Here is a 7,617-nt window from a genome sequence, read left to right on the forward strand (position 1 = left end):
GGCAGAAGCCACAGGGACAGCGGAAAAGGAGCCAGACCACAGCTGGCGTTCTGAGCCCAATGGGTGAGATTGTTCTCACCAGATAAAGTTTTGAGCCTAAGCTTGTCATTTAAGTCCCTTTTGTAGTTGGTGGCAGGAGACAGACATCTCGTCACAACTCCTGTTTAGAATTGATGAACCCTACCCTATGACTGTCGTGCAAATCTAGGTATCTTGCTTTGTGTCTTGAAGCATGCAACATACTACCAGGCAGGAACCAGATGAGAAGGATTCAAGCACCAACCAGGATTACTTCTTGCTGTCAATTCATAGAATTATAGAATTTTATAGAAGATCATCTAGTCCAACCCTCCAGCCCGCCATGGGCAGGGACAACTTTCACTAGGCTGGGTTGCTCAAAGGCCCATCCAGCCTGGCCTTGAACACTTCCAGGGATGGGCCACCCATGAAGTGACCAGCCTCAGGTCATTCTCCATCCTCAGCCTTTAGGAGCTGAGAAGTTCCTGAAGTTTAGAAGTAACATGCCACTGCTGAGTGTGTCTACACGGGTGTGCCGTGTAGATGCCCTCCATGGCCCCTCTTTGCTATGCTTGAGCACTTTAGGACTTCTGTAACTAAGCCTAACATCCGTTTCTACAGCCAGTACACTTTCCCATCATTGCTGCTCTTTAAGGCTTAATCATAAGTATAGAAAATGCATGGCATATTTTGAACTACATTTTAGGATTTTCTTCACACAGACTGCGCAATGCACACACAGTAAATAATTTAGTCAACCGACTGTGTGCCTCCTCTTCCTGCCCTGCACACAAATGCGCACAGACACACAGCTAATGCAGGATTAAAGACAAGCTAAGTTTCTGCAGTATGACTGTCTTACCAATTACAAATGTCTAGGACAACCAGTCTCTGACCTTTTATCAGATATGGGCTATCTATCAGATATAACTACACGATTTAATCGAGACATGTTTGTAAATCTAATTCCAGAAAATACTATTTCCACTCAGTGGAATCCACCCAAGAAAAATGAGGCCAGAAAAGCACCTCCTGTGGACCAGAACCCCCTATACATACCTATTTGAACAATACAGACTTAATAATGATTATTTTAAAAATGATTGGGAAAAGTGGAATTTTTCAGACTTAGCAGCTGCTAATTGGGTTGTCCCGTATGGAAAAAAAAAAGTATCTGAGGATATTCTTTTGCACACTGAGGAAAAGTTTTGCACATATTCAAGGAATATTTAAAACACTGATGAACTAGACTTGGATTAAGTGTCAGAACTGATTGAATTATGTGACCACTAAATCAATGTCTTGCAGACATGTCATATATCGATTTACTACTGTACGGATTTTGAGAACGCTGGACTCCTCATCTTTCCCGAAGTGATCAGGGAAAATAGAGTAGGCTTTCAGGACGAAGGAGCAGATTGTTTGGCACGGTATAAGAAAACCCTCTTCAATAATAGTGTGAGTTTGTGTTTATGTGCTGGTAGTGAAAACAACAAGGTAATTGTTAAGAAATCCCTTTATATTTTTAAAAGAAGGCTGGATGTTAAGACTTGTTTTCTGAAATTCTTTAGAAGCTTGGAAGTATCAAATTTTAGGCAAAGTTTCAAGATTTTCTTTCTCTTGGTTGATTCATTTAAATCTTGAAATAACACAGTTGTGTCCGTATCTGAAAATTTTTTACTATGGAAAGACCTATCTCAGTCCTTGAAGAATGTATCTGTCCTCCGTCTGAAGAACTGTGGCTGTGATCAAGCAAAAAATATATGAATTAGAAACCACATATTAAAAAACCCAGAAGTTTTGCAGAGAAAACATGAGGTTTGTGTGTGTGTGTTTGGAATATTTGTTTTACCTCTTGTTATTTAGGTAGTTGTATAATTAATTGGCTCTCGGGTGCCTCAGAAATCTAATTGTACTTGAAATGGAAGCTTATTCACAAGAACATCTTCAGAAGCCTTCTTCCTCAAGTACCTTCATTTTTGCATCCTGCTCTCCAGATTCAGGAAGAGATTCTAGACCTGTTACACAGCCTGGTACGATGGGCAGGCTTTGCTGGTGCCAAGTCCTCTGAACGTCCTGACAGTGCTCGGAAAAAGACAGCACCCCTTGGCTATGATCAGAGACAGTGCTGGAGCTGAAGCTGGCAGTGCTTTAATCTGCAACACACCTCCTGGGAGGTCGGTAAAAGCACATCTGTGCTTTGGACTGCGAGGGAAGGTCTGTGGGGCACAGACTCCCTGCAGGGAAGCTTGGAGGAGGGTTTGGGGGTCCAAGCTGCGGAGCACAGGGTGCCGCCCAGTTATGCCCTGTGATGCTGGTGTTCAGAGCCATGGCAGCTCCAGGCTCCACACTGGGACTTCCAAGTCCACCTGTTTAATGGTGAGGGGGATGACATGACTTTTAGGGAAAGAAGTGTGCACACACCCCGTTTTGCTGGCTGACGTGAAGGGAGGAGAGGTAGCCACTTGCTCCTGCCCAGCCGTCCCTCTTTGGTACAGCTGATCCCTGAACAGTGATGGCACGGATGCTGCGATTCCCCTCTGACTGGGGGGCTGGCAGTGGCAAAAAGGTTGCTGCGTGTCTTGCAAGCCCAGCCACCACCCCATCGCCTCTGGCTGCTTTTCAGACAATCTATCCACTTATGCCCTGCTGCATCAGCTTTGTTAGGAAAAAACACTTCAGCCCCAGGAATGTTACTAATAATGATGGTGCAGAGGATAATTTCAATGACACTGTCTTGGCTCCAGTGCATGGTTTCAGAGAAATACATCCAAGCCAGAATTCAGACCATTTTAGGACCAGAGACAAGTAATTTAGCTGACTTCCAGCTGATGGAAGATTAAGTAAAATGCAGTACTGAGTCTCTTGACCTTCACTGGATCTCTTGGCTCATCGCTACAGCTGATACTGGCCCACTCTGTGAGCAACAGAGCTGGCGGGGGTCAATACCACAGAGCATGTGTTTTGCCTTTCATGCAAAGTTATTTGGTACGTTCCTGATCTATGTGAATCGTTCTTCAGCAGCAAACAGCAAAGTGCCCTACAGATGCCTGAAGTGACAGCAACAGAGAGTGCTTTTATAAGTTAACAGATGAGTGGGTACTAAGTACTGGAAGGATTATGGTGGAAAACTAATCTTTAATCATGTGCCTGTGACCTCAGAATGGAGTATTATATATTTTTTTATCTCCCCTTTTTTCTCCCAAGTGTGGCAAGTTGGGACAGTCATTTTCTGAGGCTTCAAACCCTATCTACCTTCTCACACTGTTGCATTCATTTTGCAGCCAGGGATCAGAGTGTGCACTGATGATGTGCTTTGTCTTGAATGCTGCTCTTACATTCCATCTTCATTACCCATACACGGAGCTTGATGTGGAGTGGTGCGTCCCAGCGCACCCAGTTTTGGTAGGGAAACATCATTATCTGCCTTCAAAGACTTGCCTTACAAAGAATGGGAATACTACTAATTGAAATGGAAATGATTTTTTATTTCAATTGTCTGAAAGGTTTGATAATGACTTTTCCCTTTGTTAAAAATGGCATGCTACAAATTTGTCTTTGTTGGCAATTCAAGACCTTCTGCCCTCACTTAAGATTTCAAATCTTCAGGCGACTTCAACAAAACTATGGAGAATCAGACTTAACACTGCTGATTTGGGTAAGAAAGAATTATATGTCATGCTGAATCTACTTTCCACTCACTAATTTTTCAGTGTAGGTAAAAAACCTTTCAGAACATCTCCATTTATAATAAATCTAGTGTGGTTTTTTTTCTTCCTCTGTGAATCTTCATTAAGAAGGTGTAATGTGCACACTGTCTTAGTGCCTTATGTAAAAGTCACTAAAGCCAGTGGAAGTATATCTATGCATTTCACTAGACTGTGGTTTGAAAGAATACTGTGCAAAGAGCTTATTTTACGGCTCTGCAACACAAATACCCTTTAGTTTTAATGGAAGCTTTGCTGGCCCAAAGTAAGGTGTTTTTATTAGTCTGTAGCCTAATGCATTTTGTTAATGAGAATGCAATTTAGCCTGTCTGTTAAATCTGAAAAGTATCTCTCAAACAGTGGTAGGTAGCACTCTATGGGGAAAAAAAGGATTCTGTAGCAACAGTAAAACCTGCATTTTTTTTCATGGCAATGCTACTTATTTTCATTTAAGATAATCAGCTGTTTGATAGAAAACTGGGGTGGCATCAACATTTGGAAGTACTTTTAAAAACCTTTTTTTTTGAAAGGATCAGGCACAGTTTGGAAAGCCAAGAACTAAACCCTAAAGGCCCAGTTCTTCAAACACATGCATCAGCAAAAGTAGTTCCAATGGTTCAGGAGGACTGCTTCCTTTAATTACATTACCAAAGAAGATAGGCATGTTCAGGACTGGCCCCTGGCATTTAGTTTGTTCTTGCAATCCCAAGTATGAAAAACAATTTAATGTGCCTTTTTGATTTTATTGTGGAAATGAGATTGGACACTCTTCATCTGGCACAGAAAGAGTGGCAAGAGTCCTTGTTTCTCCTGATCTCTGCTCATGTAAGTACAGAAATTTGAAATCAAGCCATGCACACTATTGCTGGTTGTTTTAAGGCCACCACATTTACGCTTTTAAATGAAAACCTTTAAAAGAGTCATTATAATTATAGACAGCAGCCTTGTTATTTAATTACATCCCAGTGTAGCCTCTGCAACTCAAAAAGTTTACAGGCAGTCTAAGAACTGAGAAGTTAAATGTATTTTAAAATGTGTACACTGTGGTGCTTCTGAATAATTCTTTGCTACTAGTCAGTGCCAGCTCAGAATTTCACACCCTTGAACAGATTGACTGGTTTGGCTGGTGTAATAGGTACCCTGCTATCCTGGACTACTTTGTGGGTGGGTGGAGATGGGTGCTTTTGGAAATGCCAATTGATAGCTAACCATAACAAGTCAGAGCTATGTGTGAGTTGAGAAGGTAGAAACATCTCTCCGAAGTAAAATGAATCTACTGACATGCCTAGGAGGAACCGTGAAACTAGAAAAGATGCTTTGCAAATCAGCCAGGACCCGGTTTTGAGGCCATTGACAAGGTTTCTGGTGGGGCTTTTGGGGATCAGCCATAGGGATGCACGAGCTGGCCGACTAAATCTGCAGGTAAACCAGCCCTGTGGCGATGCCGCGCTGGTGGCCCGCTTAGCACAAGGGAATTGCTCTTCATGACAGTATTGAATTGCCCATCATCCCTTTGCTTTCTAAACAGGAAAGAAATGTACCTGGGAAGAGTGGAAAAGGGGAGTTTTAATTCAAGTACTCCATGTAACATCCCCCTCAAAACACTCACTCCCATGGTGTAAGCTACCGAGAAAAGTCTGCTGTCTTTGAATCAGTTATGCATACTATAACGCGAATAAAACTTGGTGGATTTTTGTTTTTCCATTTGGAGAGGAAACACAGACTGGCATCTTGTGTTATTTAAGGACCAACTTAGTTGAAGTTTGGGTTGGTTGTTTTTTTTTTTTTTTTTTTTTTTTTTACTTTCCGAAGAAGACTTCAAAACAAAATACATCAATTTTTAAGTAATTTTGACACAGGAAACACTGTTAGTGGGCTCTCTGTTGTAAGCAACATCTTTGTCTCACAGCGACTACAATATTTAGCAGCTGAAAGACTTGAAGACAAGCTCCACTGTTAGCTTAATGAGCTGACTTCTGTCTTAAGTCACCTTAGCCCAGCAAGTCTGGCCAGAAGCGTCTGCAGTCCTCCCAGGTCTGGGGAAGATGGGCTTGCTTGAGACCCTGTAGGGCACTGCTGGCAGCACACAGCGCATTCCTGGGTTTACAGGCCCTACATGATATTTCAGGCAGCTCTTGTTTCTGCGGCTATGACCTGTTGCTGAGAGTCAAGCCACTACGTAAACATGAAGGACTTGAAATTCGCAGTGTGCTGCTTTCCAGAGCAAGTGGTCATTTGTTCCAGTTTCCCATGACCACATTTCTGCTTGGGTTTGCTGTTCAGAAAAATACATCAATTTGCAGCATTAATGCTAGAGAGGGAAGAGGGGTTGGAAATAAGGGCTGCATTAGTACATATTATTAAATGTGCCAAGAGTATAATGTTACCTTATCCCTGGTTTCAGCACATTAAAACACTCTCCTTATTAAAATAAAAAATGTTCAAACATTCAAACTTGTGTAGCCAAAATCCAACTTAGTAAATACATTATTTAGCTATTAGCAAGAGGATCTGACTTTTAAACTCCATCTGTGATACGAATTTCTCCACTGATACCATTCAAAATCATTTATTTTCCATTGCATTTATAACTCTATCCAGGAAGAGAAAGGAAAAGCAGTATCAGAGAGTGATTTACATTATGCTACATTTTACTGCAGCTTGGCATTGTGAATGAATCTCTGGAATACTTGAAAAGTACATAAGGAAAAAGTCAGTTTCTAATTTGCTGAAGAAAATATTCTGACATGGTCATTAGTGAGGTAACCAAAAAATGGTGGCTTAAGAAACATTCTGAGCGATTGCTGTTTCAGCTGTCCCAGTCCACAAGCTGGTATTAAAACAGACTGGTAGTAAAAAGCACTCACAGCCTTCTTCTACCTGAGAATATTAACTCTCACTTGGTGGCAGAATTAATGTGGACGTTTCCAGTCGTGTGCATTAGTACAGCTTTTGTTTGCAGAATCAGAGATTTGCATTTAGTAGTGTGCAGCAATAAAACAGAGGCTGATTTGACATCTTTAGTTTGCATGTAAATACAAAGCAAGTACTCTGAAGTTAGTGAGGTTTCTTCAGATTTATATCACCGTTGCTAAAAATAGAATCTGACAGTTTACTTTTAGGTCACCCAGAGCTGTTACACATTGAAACCTTGCAACTGTGTTACCTGCTCTGGTGCCTTCATGAAAAAGCTCAAGTACATTTGAAAATACATGATTAATTTTAATACAGTTTGGAAACCTTCTTTACATGCACGTATGCCACAACCTTCAGGAGTCTGTCTACTGCTGTATCTAATTGCTGATGGATGAAGGTTCTTTCTCTCCGCAGAACCTTTAAGACAAGCCTTGTTTATGCCACAGAAATTATTTTTTCAGACAACACTTGAAGAGTACCTAAATATTTAATATAGCTCATTTTTTAAGTGATGGGAGATGTGTTGATTCTGCTGATTCTTTTTTGCCCTGGCTGCTTCAAAAGACAGAAGAATCATTCCTCACCCAGAACTAGGAAAACCAGAAGTGTTAGCAACAAAGATGATGGAAATCTTTTTCCATTTCAATAGCCTGCCTCGTACAGCAAGAAGAAAGAGGCAAGTGATGCTAGGGGAAGGGAACGCCTCTATTCACGGGGGATCCCACCGGTGTGAATCCATCTGAGTGTACCCAGACAGAGCCAGTGGTCAGGGTAGCCAAGCTTCCCAGGCCTAGCAATTAAGTATAAAAAGCCTGTCTTTATCCAAACAGACCGTCTATATTTTGGAAATTTCCACCACACTTCCTTCTCAAGTCCTACTTTTCTTAAAGTGCACAGCAGCATGATCAGCAATAGTTATGCTGGGATAACAGCAGCCATAAAGTCATCCATGCTGAAGAACTAGGGCAAAGTATTA

This window comes from Falco biarmicus, chromosome Z, assembly GCF_023638135.1.
Source record: "Falco biarmicus isolate bFalBia1 chromosome Z, bFalBia1.pri, whole genome shotgun sequence".
Classification (NCBI taxonomy): Eukaryota; Metazoa; Chordata; class Aves; order Falconiformes; family Falconidae; genus Falco; species Falco biarmicus.